This window comes from Ranitomeya variabilis, chromosome 2 (genome assembly GCF_051348905.1).
Source record: "Ranitomeya variabilis isolate aRanVar5 chromosome 2, aRanVar5.hap1, whole genome shotgun sequence".
NCBI lineage: Eukaryota > Metazoa > Chordata > Amphibia > Anura > Dendrobatidae > Ranitomeya > Ranitomeya variabilis.
The window spans coordinates 680,289,071-680,303,196 of NC_135233.1; the positions used below are offsets into that span (position 1 = coordinate 680,289,071).

At 43.0% G+C, this 14,126-nt stretch overlaps 1 protein-coding gene across 3 annotated transcripts in view; it reads right to left on the bottom strand.

The window, feature by feature from the left end:
* Positions 1–14,126, bottom strand: part of TBPL1 (TATA-box binding protein like 1) — a 33,891-nt gene that overhangs the window by 9,403 nt on the left and 10,362 nt on the right. The gene's annotated exons all lie outside the window — the stretch shown is intronic.

Sequence of the window (14,126 nt, forward strand, 5' to 3'; positions counted from 1 at the left end):
AGGTGCGGTGATGAGGTGCGGTGATGCGGTACGGCGTGCACCTGAGCAGGGTCCCTTCCTGCTTAGGTGGGCGACGCCACGGCCTGGTGTCCATGGGGGGGTTGCAGCAGTGGTGTGGCGACGGCAGAGGTGGGGGGATAATGAGCGGTATGGCGTGAGCAGGGTCCCTTCCACAGGTGAGGTGACGCTGCGGCCCGGTATCCAAGGCAAGCAGCAGAGCCGGGTTACTCACCGGTTTCTCGGTGGTGGAGGCCATCTTCCTGAGGCCGCGCGTGCGCAGATGGAGTGCTCTGCTTCCCGGGGCTTCACCTCACCTGTGGAAGGGACCCTGCTCACACCATACCACTCACCGCGACTCATCATCCCCGCACCTCTGCCGCCACCACCCAACTGCCGGTAAGCCTGCATTACAACTATAAGACGCACCCCCCATTTTCCTCAGATTTTTTTTGGGGAAAAAGTGCGTGTTATAGTCCGAAAAATACAATAATCTATTGCAGGAGTTTGATCATTTGTTTGGGTTACTGAACATATTCAGCGTGTCATCATTATCCATGGTGACAGAGAGGACACAAGGATGATAACTAGCGGAGGCGCAAAGGCTTTGTACTTGGCCTTGGTAAAAATTAACACACAGACTAGGTAGTTCTGCGTTCTACATTTTTAGGAACAGCTTCTTTTCTCTTTTTTAATTAATTAAAAATTAGATGGTGCATGGCACGAAGAAGCCCTGAATTATTGGCTTAACCCCTTCATGACCCAGCCTATTTTGACCTTAATGACCTGGCCATTTATTGCAATTCTGACCAGTGTCCCTTTATGAGGTAATAACTCAGGAAAGCTTCAACGGATCCTAGCGGTTCTGAGACTGTTTTTTCGTGACAAATTGGGCTTCATGACAGTGGTAAATTTAGGTCGATAATTTTTGCGTTTATTTGTGAAAAAAAACGGAAATTTGGCGAAAATTTTGAAAATTTCACAATTTTCAAATTTTGAAATTTTTTTCTGTTAAACCAGAGAGTTATGTGACACAAAATAGTTAATAAATAACATTACCCACATGTCTACATCAGCAAATTTTGGAAACAAAATTTTTTTTTTGCTAGGAAGTTATAAGGGTTAAAATTTGACCAGCGATTTCTCATTTTTACAGCAAAATTTAGAAAACCATTTTTTTTAGGAACCACCTCACATTTGAAGTCAGTTTGAGGGATCTATATGGCTGAAAATACCCCAAAGTTACACCATTCTAAAAACTGCACCCCTCAAGGTACCCAAAACCACATTCAAGAAGTTTATTAACCCTTCAGGTGTTTCACGGCAGCGGAAGCAACATGGATGGAAAAAATGAACATTTAACTTTTTAGTCACAAAAATGATATTTTAGCAACAATTTTTTTAATTTTACCAAGGGTAAAAGGAGAAACTGGACCCCGAAAGTTGTGGTCCAATTTGTCCTGAGTACGCCGATACCCCTTATGTGGGGGGGAACCACTGTTTGGGCGCACGACAGGGCTCTGAAGGGAAGGAGCTCCATTTGACTTTTTGAATGAAAAGTTGGCTTCAATCTTTAGCAGACACCATGTTGCGTTTGGAGAGCCCCTGTGGGCCTAAAGATTGGAGCTCCCCCACAAGTGACCCAATTTTGGAAACTAGACCCCCCCAAGGAACTTATCTAGATGCATAGTGAGCACTTTGAACCCCCAGGTGCTTCACAAATTGATCCGTAAAAATGAAAAAGTACTTTTTTTTTTTCCACAAAAGTTCTTTTAGCCTCAATTTTTTTCATTTTCACATGGGGAACAGAATAAAATGGATCCTAAAATTTGTTGGGCAATTTCTCCTAAGTACACGAATACCTCACATGTGGGGGTAAACCACTGTTTGGGCACAAAGCAAGGCTTGGAAGGGAAGGAGCGCCATTTGACTTTTTGAATGAAAAATTAGCTCCAATCGTTAGCGGACACCATGTCACGTTTGGAGAGCCCGTGTGTGCCTAAATATTGGAGCTCCCCCACAAGTGCCCCCATTTTGGAAACTAGACCCCCCAAGGAACGTATCTAGATGTGTGGTGAGCACTTTGAACCCCCAAGTGCTTCACAGAAGTTTATAATGCAGAGCCGTGAAAATAAAAAATAATTTTTCTTTCCTCAAAAATTATGTTTTAGCAAGCAATTTTTTATTTTCACAAGGGCGACAGGAGAAATTGGACCCCAAAAGTTGTTGTCCAGTTTGTCCTGAGTATGCTGGTACCCCATATGTCGGGTAAACCACTGTTTGGGCACACGTCGCGGTTCGGAAGGGAGCACCAGTTGACTTTTTGAACGCAAGATTAGCTGGAATCAATAGTGGCGCTATGTCGCGTTTGGAGACCCCCTGATGTGCCTAAACAGTGGAAACCCCTCAATTCTAACTTCAACACTAACCCCAACACACCCCTAACCCTAATCCCAACCCTAACCCCAACACACCCCTAACCATAATCTTAACCCTAATTTCAACCCTAACCCTAATTCCAACCCTAACTCTAAATCCAACCCTATGGACTATGTGCCCACGTTGCGGATTTGTGTGCGGAGTTTTCCGCACCGTTTTTGAAAAATCCGCAGGTAAAACGCATTGCGTTTTACCTGCGGATTTACTGTGGATTTCCAGTGTTTTTTGTGCAGATTTCACCAGCGGATTCCTATACAGGAACAGGTGTAAAACGCTACGGAATCCGCACAAAGAATTGACATGCTGCGGAAAATACCGAGCTGTATTTTCCGCACCATGGGCACAGCAGATTTGGTTTTCCATAGGTTTACATGGTACTGTAAACGTGATGGAAAACTGCTGCGGATCCGCAGCCAAATCCGCACCATGTGCACATAGCCTAATCCTAACCCTAGTTCTAACCCCAACCCTAGTTCTAACCCCAACCCTAGTTCTAACCCCAACCCTAGTTCTAACCCCAACCCTAGTTCTAACCCCAACCCTAGTTCTAACCCCAACCCTAGTTCTAACCCCAACCCTAGTTCTAACCCCAACCCTAGTTCTAACCCCAACCCTAGTTCTAACCCCAACCCTAGTTCTAACCACAACCCTAGTTCTAACCCCAACCCTAGTTCTAACCCCAACCCTAGTTCTAACCACAACCCTAGTTCAAAAATAAAAATAAATATATTTTCTTTATTTTATTATGTTCCCTACCTATGGGGGTGATATAGGGGGAGGGTTATTTACTATTATTTTTATTTTGATCACTGTGATATCTATCACAGTGATCAAAATGAATGAACGTATCTGCTGGCCGGCAGATTCGGCGGGCGCACTGCGCATGCTATTTTGGAAGATGACGGCGCCCATGCAGAAGACGGACGGACACCGGGAGGGACACCGGTAAGTATGAGGGAGTGGGACTGGAGCATGGGGGGTGGGATCGGAGCACAGGGGGGAGCGGACAGGAGGGGAGCAGAAAACAGGACGGAGGAAGGGGCGGTGGATCGGTAGCAGATCAGGGTTTCCAGCCATGGCCGATGATATTGCAGCATCGGCCATGGCTGGATTGTAATATTTCACCAATTTTCATTGGTGAAATATTACGATTGCTCTGACTGAAAGTGAAACGTCACATTCAACAGCCAATCAGAGCGATCGTAGCCACAGGGGGGGTGAAGCCACCCCCCCTGGGCTCAAGTACCACTCCCCCTATCCCTGCAGGTCGGGTGAAATTGGAGTAAACCCTTTCACCCGATCTGCAGGGACGAGATCCCTCCATGATGCCATATAGGCGCCACAGGTCGGATTAGCACCGACTTTCATGATGCCTACGTGGCGACACAGGTCGGGAAGGGGTTAAAGGAATAAAGGTGTACTAGCTTTTTAAAATGATTATAAAAATGTAATAATTCCAGCGCATGTGTTTTGCACTAAACGGGGGACCACACTGAACAACTGTAAGTATCCACCCTCTTACCCAGATGCTGGTAAACAGTGTACAATGCCTACTGAGCATACTGTTGGCATTTTTATGGTAGTAGGCAACTTGACATACTTCAATTACTGATTTTTTTTGTGTATGACCCTAATGGCTCAGTCAGTTATATGTTTTAATTCCAGTGCAGAATAATGTGGTGTTATACTATTCTCGTTTGCAAATAATCAACATAAACCTAAAAGAAGATACCGGTAAGTCCTGAAGGGTTACTCCCATCTATTATCATAGTCCTACTGTCTCTATTTTTTGTCATGCTCCGGGGCTGGTGTGGGATGCAGCCATGCACCTCTTAATGAATCAGGAGCGACTGGCTATAGATCAACTCCTCAAGACCAGGATGAAAAATACAGGTCTGGATTAATGTGGGCCAAAAGGACTTGTAAAAGTGCAGTGTGAAGGGTAATAAAGAATGGTTATAGAAACAAAATAATATACTACAAAAACAATGGTTTCAGAATTGTTGGGGCTTTCCTGACCTAATGCATGCAGTTTTTATTTTTAACTTAAAGTACTTTAATTGTTTTGCTTTAACTGGTCACTTTTAGTTGGCAGCCTTCAGAAAATCCAAAGATTTGAAGGAATTAACATAGGCATTCAATGGTTGTTAAGGCCTCCTTAATACTTACGAGCCATATACATCTTTTGCAGTTTTTAAGTCACTTTTGATGTGTTTTGCTCTGATCTTTTTGCGCCAAATTCATCAAAATGGCGCACCCAATTAAATTTTGTGCCAAGCCCATAACCGTTTTTCCCCCTTTCACTTTAATTTGTTTTACGTTACTTATTTCTAACAAAAATAGTTGCACGCTTTGCAAAATTTCGCAAAAGGCATCATAACTGGTGTTTATAAAAATCACAAAAGGGGCGGACTGGAATAAGCTTGCTCCAATTTTTGAGACTCAGAGTCTCCTTTCGTAAATCTGAAATCTAAAACTTCTGAAGAAGCCACATTGATGTAAAAATCAGAAAAGTTAACTAATCCATGAAAGTCCACTTGGAAAAAAGGCGCAAATCGTTTTATGAATTAGTCACAAATCAAAATATTAATTGAGCAATATTCTTGCAAAATAATGGTGAAATGCAAAGAGGTAGCGGGCCTCATGCTGCAGAATATACTGTACAGGTGCTTCTCACAAAAGTAGAATATCAATCAATCATCAAAAAGTTAATTTATTTTCAGTTCAATACAAAAAGTTAAACTCATATTATATAGAGTCATCACAGAGTGATCTATTTCAAGTATTTATTTCTGTTAATGTTGATTATGGCTTACAGACAATGAAAACCCAAAAGTCATCTCAGTAAATTAGAATACTTTATAACACCAGCTTCAAAAATGATTTTAAAATTCGAAATGTTGGCCTACTGAAATGCATGTTCAGTAAATGCACTCAATATTTGGTCGGGGCTCCTTTTGCATCAATTACTGCATCAATGCGGCGTGGCATGGAGGCGATCAGCCTGTGGCACTGCTGAGGTGTTATTAAAGCCCAGGTTGCTTTGATAGCAGCCTTCAACTTGTCTTCATTGTTGGGTCTGGTGTCTTATCTTCCTCTTGACGATACTCCATAGATTCTCTTTGGGGTTAAGGTCAGGCACGTTTGCTGGCCAATCAAGCATAGTGATACTGTTGTTTTTAAACCAGGTATTGGTAGTTTTGGCAGTGTGGACAGGAGCCAAGTCCTGCTGGAGAATGAAGTTTCCATTTCCAAAAAGCTTGTCGGCAGAAAGAAGCATGAAGTGCTGTAAAATTTCCTGATAGACAGCTGTGCTGAGTTTGTCTTAATAAAACACAAAGGACCTACACCAGCAGATGACATGGCTCCCCAAAACATCACGGATTGTGGGAACTACACACTAGACCTCGAGCAGCTTAGATTGTCTGCCTCTCCACTCTTCCTCCAGATTCTGGGACCTTGATTTCCAAATGAAATGCAAAATTTACTTTCATCTGAAAACAACATCTTGGAACTCTGAGCAACAAGTCCAGTTCTTTTTCTCCATGGCCCAGGTAAGATATTGTTGTCTATTGGTCATGAGTGGCTTGACACAAGGAATGCGACACTTGTAGCCCATGTCCTGGTTACGTCTGTGGGTGGTGGCTCTTGCAGCAATGAATCCAGCAGCAGTCCACTCCTTCTGAAACTCCGCAAATTTTTGAATGGCCTTTTAACAATCCTTTCAGGGCTGCAGTTATCCCGATTGCTTGTGCACCTTTTTTCTACCACACTTTTTCCTTCCACTCAACTTTCCATTAATATTCTTGGATACAGCACTCTGAACAGCCAGCTTCTTTAGCAATGACCTTTTGTGGTTTACACTCCTTGTGGAGTGTGTCAATGACTGCATTCTGGACATCTGTCAAGTCATTCCCCATTATTGTGGAGCCTACTTAGACTAATGGACCTTTTTAAATGGTTAGGAAGCCTTTGCAAGTGTTTTTTGTTAATTATTCTACTTTACTGAAATAATGACTTGAGTTTATTGGCTGTAAACCATAATCATCAATAATCTTCTTTATTCTTTATTTTTTTTTTTATATAGCGCTAACATATTCCACAGCGCTTTACAGTTTGCACACATTATCATCGCTGTCCCCGTTGGGGCTCACAATCTAAATTCCCTAGTATGTCTTTGGAATGTGGGAGGAAACCGGAGTACCCGGAGGAAACCCACGCAAACACGGAGAGAACATACAAACTCTTTGCAGATGTTGTCCTTAGTGGGGCTTGAACCCAGGACTCCAGCGCTGCAAGGCTGCTGTGCTATCCAATTAACAACAGAAATAAACACTTGAAATAGATCACTGTTTGTAATCACTGAGCTTCACTTTTTGTATTGAAGAACTGAAATAAATTAACTTTTTGATGACATTCACGGTGCAGAGGCGAGTTCACCGCAGTGAAATTCTCCCGGTGAACTCGCCTCTGTACCGTGCGACTTTCTCACAGTGCTAACGGGGATCTCACCGAGGTCATAGCAGTTCAGCCCGGCTGGGAAAGCAGCCTCAGTGACATCACCGCTAGTCACTGAGGCTGCGCTTGCAGCAGCTCATTCACCAGTGGTTCTCAGCTTTGACGGTTGCATCTGGACACCGTCCAGGTTGAAAACCATTTATTCCCTAAACATGGATTACGGCATGGAACAGAACAACGGAGAGGCGAGGAATATTGTAGTTATTTATTTTAATTCTCTTGCACGAGACAATGGTGTCGTGGAATGGGCGATGTCGTAAGTATGGTTTAATTAAGATTTATTAAAAGGCGTCTGTGTCATTCTTTCAGTTAAAGGACTTTATTCTTGGTGTGTGTTTTTACACAATATGGCTATGGGGTTAGTAATGGGGGTGTCTTATTCAAGCCTCTCCATTACTAACCTCTGGGCTTGAGGTCACGTGACAATATAAAGGTGACATCAACCCCCCCTCAACTATCACCTCATTTGCCACCACTACAGGGCAAGTGGAAAGAGCGAGGCTAAGTGTCAGAATTGGCAAATCTTATAGATGTGTCATTTTTTTGAACGGCTGACCACTGATGTTTTTAGCCTTTGCAGATTAATTATACATGGACCCTACATAATTTTTTTTTGGGGGGTATCCCATTTTAATAGCCAGTAAAGGCTACGTATACAGCTGCGAGCTGATATTAATAGCCTGGGAAGCTCCAGGGGTATTACCCTCTTCTCAGACTATAAACATCGGCCCCCATCCTTCGGCTTTCCCTCTGCTGGTTAAGAAAATTATGCATGAGCCCACGCAATTTTCAGAAAAATCATTTTTTAATAATTAAATTGCATGTACAGTAAGCTACACTGTACTAATTGCATGTGTTACTGACAGCTATATATCTATTTTATGTGCATTTACTGTATGTAAACCATCTATTCTATCTTGTCGGCTCCTGCTGTGATTTTACAGTACAGAGCAGATGAATTGCCAGTTTTTCTTTACCTATCTATGGAATATATATGTGTGTCACTGACAAACAATGTTAGATATGTATAGAAGAAAATTAGAGCGGCACAAATAAATATATATATTTTTTTCTATGTGTATATATCTATTCTATTCTAACCAGTGTGATTTTCCTGTACGCGGTGGCTGAATTGCTGGCCTTTCAAAGGATCTAGAGGTATGGTTCTACAGGAAGTATTGTTTTTCCTCTGGGTGCACTCAACTTTATTAGCATACACAAAGACACAAGTTAGCCCCAAAAACGCATGAGAAAAAAAAAAAAAAAAAAAAACACGCACCAAAGCCGCAACAAAAATGCACCAAAACATGCGGATAATCGGATTGGATAATTTCCTCTTCAGTAGCACGCAGTGTCAAGCCAGCGGCTTCCTGCTGCGGCCGGCGGTCACGTGTGCTGATACTTAAGAGAAATGAATATTCAGAATATTCATTTCTCTTAAGTATCGGCACACGTGACCGCTGGCCCAGGAAGGAAGTCTCTGGCTGACAGTGCGCACTACTGAAGAGGAATGGATTACTCACCACTCTCTGCGATGAAAGGTCCCCGGTGAGTATTCTGGCAGCTGTGCTCTGCTTGTGAGCAGCACATGACGTCCATGCCATGCGCTGCTACAAGCTGCTGGCACCGGAGCAGGATGCTGCGAGGGAGCGCCGTATAGGCGAGTGTAACGTTTTTTGTTTTTTTAATCTTTCCTGATGGAGCCATGCATACCAGGAACGGGATGGGGCCAATCATACCAGGAACGGGATAGGGCCAATTATAAAAGAAAAAGGATGGGGCCAATCAAACCAGGACCGGGATGGGGACAATTATAAAAGAAAAAGGATGGGCCAATCAAACCAGGAGTGGGATGGGGACAATTATACCAGAATAAGGATGAGACCAATTGAACCAGGACCGGGATGGGGTTGTGCATACCAGGACCGGGATGGTGCTAATCATACCAGGATAAGGATGGGGCCATGCACACCAGGATAGGGATGAGGGGGCCATGCATACCAGGATAGGGATGAGGGGCCATGTGTATCAGAATGGGGATGAGGGGACCATATATACCAGGATAGGGGATATTTCAATACAGAAATTACCATTGTTTTGCTTCAATTTTTTTCCCTTATCTCCTCCTTTAAAACCTAGGTGCGTCTTATGGTCTGGTGAGTCTTATAGTCCGAAAAATACGGTACATAGTAGCAGAAAGTCATTGAATTATATATTTTTTTATATTTTATTTTTTTGCATCAGCATATGTAATGATCTATAAGCTAAAAAAAAAAATACATATACAATGATACATTGTAGATGTGAATATATACACACAAATTATAAATATATTAGGCTATATTCATATGCAGCTTTTTTTTTTTTTTTCAATTCACAACATGTAGTGTATATGTACAGTGCTGCGGGAAGCGTGTTTCTGCTAAAAAGCCATGCGAGTTTGTGGAAACTAGTTAGCAGGGCTGACAATATCAGCTAGCCCTGCTAACCATCATAGCTGACACCAAGCAGTAACGTCACAATTAGTGCTTGCTCTGATCGCGGACGTTTTTAACCCCTCTAACATCTATGTCAAGTTCGACAGCGACATCAATCTGTTTATAGAGGGAGTCGGCTTCCTTTTTCTCCCGATCAGCAGAATACAATTGTGATCTCATTGTGTCAATCGTCTCCATTGTGACCACTGGCCGAATAATGGCTGCAGGGTCACCCAGGTATGGTGACTTTTAAAGGGAACCTGTCACCTGAATTTGGCGGGACCTTTTTTCGGTCCGATGGGCGGTGTTTTATTCACCCCTTCCTTTCCTGCTGGCTGCACGCTGGCCGCAATATTGTGTTGAAGTTGATTCGCTTTCCTTCGTAGAACATGCCTGCGCAAGGCAATCTTGCCTTGCGCACGCGCAGTATGCTTTGCCCAACTGCGGGCAAAGCCGAAAAGCATTAGTGCGCATGCGCCGGCGCACTATGTCCCGGAACACAGCGAAATACTTCCGGGACATAGTGCGCCGGCGCACTATGGGGGAAAAAAAAAAAAAAAAAAAAAGAGTGATCAAAAAATGTTATGTAGTCCAAAATAGTATGAAGACAACCCTTAAACTCATCCCGTCATCCCGCAAAAAAAATATAAACTGCTCACAGCTCGTTCTGTGGAAAATAAGTTAGAGCTCTCAGACAGAATATGGCTGTGCAATAAAATATAACTTTTTTTTTTTTTTTTTAATCAGTGCGTTAGCGTCTAAAAAATAGCAAATTATAAATATACTAAATAACTTGGCTTCAATGCAATTGAATGACCCAAAAGAATAACGTCGCCTTACGATGTTTACTGCACGGTGAACAGCGTAAAATGGCATAAAAATAAAGACAATTCCTGAATTGCTTTTTATTTGTGAGCTCAATTTCTCAAAAACTGGAATAAGAATGAAATGTTAAGTATAGGGAAACACTACAGAGAAGCATACCATGTGATATATGTCTCTTTACAGTGTGTCCCTATGGTGGTCGAATACTTTGGGATCCATCCTGACAATGCAAATTGATGGGCGAATACCTCCTGAGCATACGCACCGGTGTCCACAAGCACAATGTGGACATCGCCTTAGTTCGAGCTACTGCTGGAGCAGTTTCAGCTGATCTTAAAGAGTGTTGTAACCCCACCAATCTTATATTAAGAGGAGTCCTCAATTGCTTGGTCCTGGACAACCCCTTTAACAATCAATGCAGCACATGTCTCCGGATGTACAAGCAGGGCACTATGTACTGGGCACTAAAACTGCATATTTGCAATTTTCACCAAGCAACATCAATTGTGCTCTAATTTCTGGATAACACCAGTGGGATCAAAATGGTCATTAAACCCGTAAATGATTAGCTGAGTGCAATTTGAAAAATGTGGTCACTTTTGGGGGTTTATGCTGTTTTGGCAGCATCGGGACCTTTGCAAATGGTGCCCATAAACAACTCCAGGAAACTCTGCTACATAAAAGCCAAATGGCTCTTCTGATCAAGGCTGTGCAGTCTGTAAGCCAAACCTCCGACTTCTCAATTTCCCTGACTCCACAGCCCTGGGCTCACTACGGAGCATGTACATAAAGTGCACCACAGATTCATCTCAACTAAAAGCCGAGATCCTTAGATCAGGAACAGAACAGACATTTATAGGACATTTCATAACTTTCCAAAATTCTTCTGAACAAATTCACAGCACATTCTGCACTGAACTTCTGAACCCAATTTATTATATATTTTATGAGTCGGTCCATTTTATACCGACTCTACGACACCAACTCCACAGCCCTGCTTCTAATCCCTGCCGTACGTTCAAACAAAAGTGTATGACCACATATAGGGTACTGCTGCATTCAGATGATATTGCTTTATTAATGTTTGGGTCCAATTGCCCCTATTATTCTTTTGTGACAATTAAAAATTTGTTGCTAATGTAACATTTGCATTTTTTTTAAACTTTCATCCTCATGTCCCAATGTTATAAAATTCTGTGACGCACCTGTAGTTTTAGTATGCTCACCACACCCCTAGATTCATTCCTTTATGGGTGTAGTTTCCAAAATGGTTTCACTTGTGGGGGTTATAACTCTTCTGGACGAACAAGGGCTCTACAAATGCAGAATAGTGCCCAAAAACTATATGAGCAAAGCATGCCTGAACAGTTGTTTTCCCCAACATATGGGACATCTGTGTACTCAGGATAAACTGCACAACTAATTGGGTGGTCCATTTTCTTGTTACCCTTATGAAAAACTTGGGACTAATGCAATATTTTTGAGGAAAAAGTAAACATTTTTACTTTCACGGTCCAATGGTTTTAAATTTTGTGAAGCACCTGTGGGTTCAAGATGCACACCACACTTCTAAATAAATTGCTTGAGGGGTGTGGTTTCCAAAGTGGGGGTCACTTGTGGGGGTTTCCACGGTATAAGCACATCAGGGGCTCTGCTAACGCGACATGGCATTCACTGTCTCTTCCAGCCAAATGGCGCTCCTTACCTTTCGAGACATGCCATGCGCCTAAACAGTAGTTTTCCATCACATATGGGGTATCGGCGTACTCGGGAGAAATAGCAGAACAAATTATATGGTTCATTATCTCCTGTTATGCTTGTAAAAATGTTAAATTTGGGGCTAAATGAACATTTTTGTGGGAAAAATTAAAATGTTCATTTTGCTTTAATTCTTTTGAAGCACCTGAAGGGTTAATAAGCTTCTTGAATGTGGTTTTGAGCACTTTGAGGGGTGCAGTTTTTTAGAACGGTGTCACACAGGCACCTCAAAGGCACTTCAAATGTGACTCCTAAAAAAAACAAAAACAAAACAGTTTTCTAAATTTTGTTGGAAATTTGAAAGTGAAATTTCTGATCAAGTTTTAATCCTTCTAACTTTTTAACAAAATATTGCTTAAAAATGATGCAGATGTAAAGTAGACATATGGGAAATGTTATTTATAGATTATTTTGTACAGCTTCACTAACTGGTTTAAGGATATAAAAAGTTAAAGCTTGAAAATTGTGAATTCTGATATTTTCACAAATTAATGCAAATTGACTTAGTTGTAAATTTAACAAAGTAAAATAAGTCACAAAAAAACCAAAAACAAAAAACAATCTCCGAATCACTGGGATACATTGAGGCGTTCCAGAGCTATTCACATAAAGTGACACTGGTCAGAATTGTAGAAATTAGTCCTGGTTAGAAAGGTGAAAACAGGCTGGAGGTGAAGGGGCTACGCAAATAAGCAGCTTTTTACAGCACCAGCAAAAGCTATGAGACCTTGGAAATCTCATGTTTTTTTTTCCTGAATTTAACCCCTTAACGACCGCCGATACGCCTTTTAACGGCGGCCGCTAAGGGTACTTAAACCACAGCGCCGTTAATTAACGGCGCTGTGGAAAAAGTGTATAGCGCCCCCCACAGTCCGATTTTCTCTGGGGTCTTGGCTGCCGGGGGTAGCCGAGACCCCAGAGAACATGATTCGGGTCGGTTTTTACTGACCCCGCTTTTGCGATCGCCGGTAATTAACCGTTTACCAGCGATCGCAAAAAAAAATAAAAAAATCCGGACTTGCGTTTTCTTTCTCTCCCCTCTAATGTGATCGCACATTAGAGGGGAGAGAAATAGGGTCCCCCGAGCCCCCCACGGTACCTTATGTACCGAAAAAGGTCCCCCCCCCGGTCCCCGACCCTCCTCCTCCTTCCTAGTGCTCCAAAATGGCGGGCGCATGAGCAGATGCGCCCGCCAAACCATAACTCCGGCCGCCAGAACCCAGCCTCCCCGCAGTGTATTGGGGTCGGTTTTTACCGACCCCTGGAGCGATCGCAATCCTGGGGGTCTTTACAGGCCCCCGGGGTTGCGATCGCTGCATATAGTTTGTAAAAAAAAATAAAAAAAAGTTTGCTTTGCATTTCTCTCCCCTCTGATGTGATCGTACATCAGAAGGGAGAGAAATAAGAGTCCCCAGAGCCCCCCACCATACCTCCGGTGTGTCCCCCTGTCCCCGGTCCCCAGCCCACAGCTCCCGGCCCCCCTTCTTCTTCTCTGCTGGAAGAAAATGGCGGGCGCATGCGCAGTTTGCCTGCCATGATCTGCCAGCAGAGACCCAGCAACCTGTGAGAATTTTCTCATAGGCTGCTGGGTTTTGATTACTGTGATATGTCCTATCACAGTGACCAAAACCCCAAATGTTTTATAAACATGGCAGCACTTGGGCTGTACCTCTCTCTTCTCTCCTTGTAGTTGTTCTGGGAGAGAAGAGAGAGAGACTACATATCAAGCGCTGCCCTGTCAGTAATAAAAAAAGCCATTTCTGTATCCGCCAGCATCGAATTTACCCACCCCCGTTCTCCGTAATCCCTGCATCATAAGCAGGGGATTATAAAAAATAAAAAAAAATTATAATTTTTTAAAAAAAAATTTTTTAGGGTTAGGGTTGGGGTTGGGGTTGGAAATAAATAAAATGGCCCGCAGAAGTTTCAGCGCGGAGCAAGCTTACAGCCTGCTTTGCTCCGGCAGCTCCGGCAGTGAAACAGAATCTGCCTCTGAAGCTGAGCAGTTTTCAGACAGTGATGACGACTCTTCCTCCACGGGATCCCCCGGCCCGATGGTAGCGGAGTCGGTCGTCACTGCTGAAGCTTCAGAGGCAGGACCAAGTACCGCAG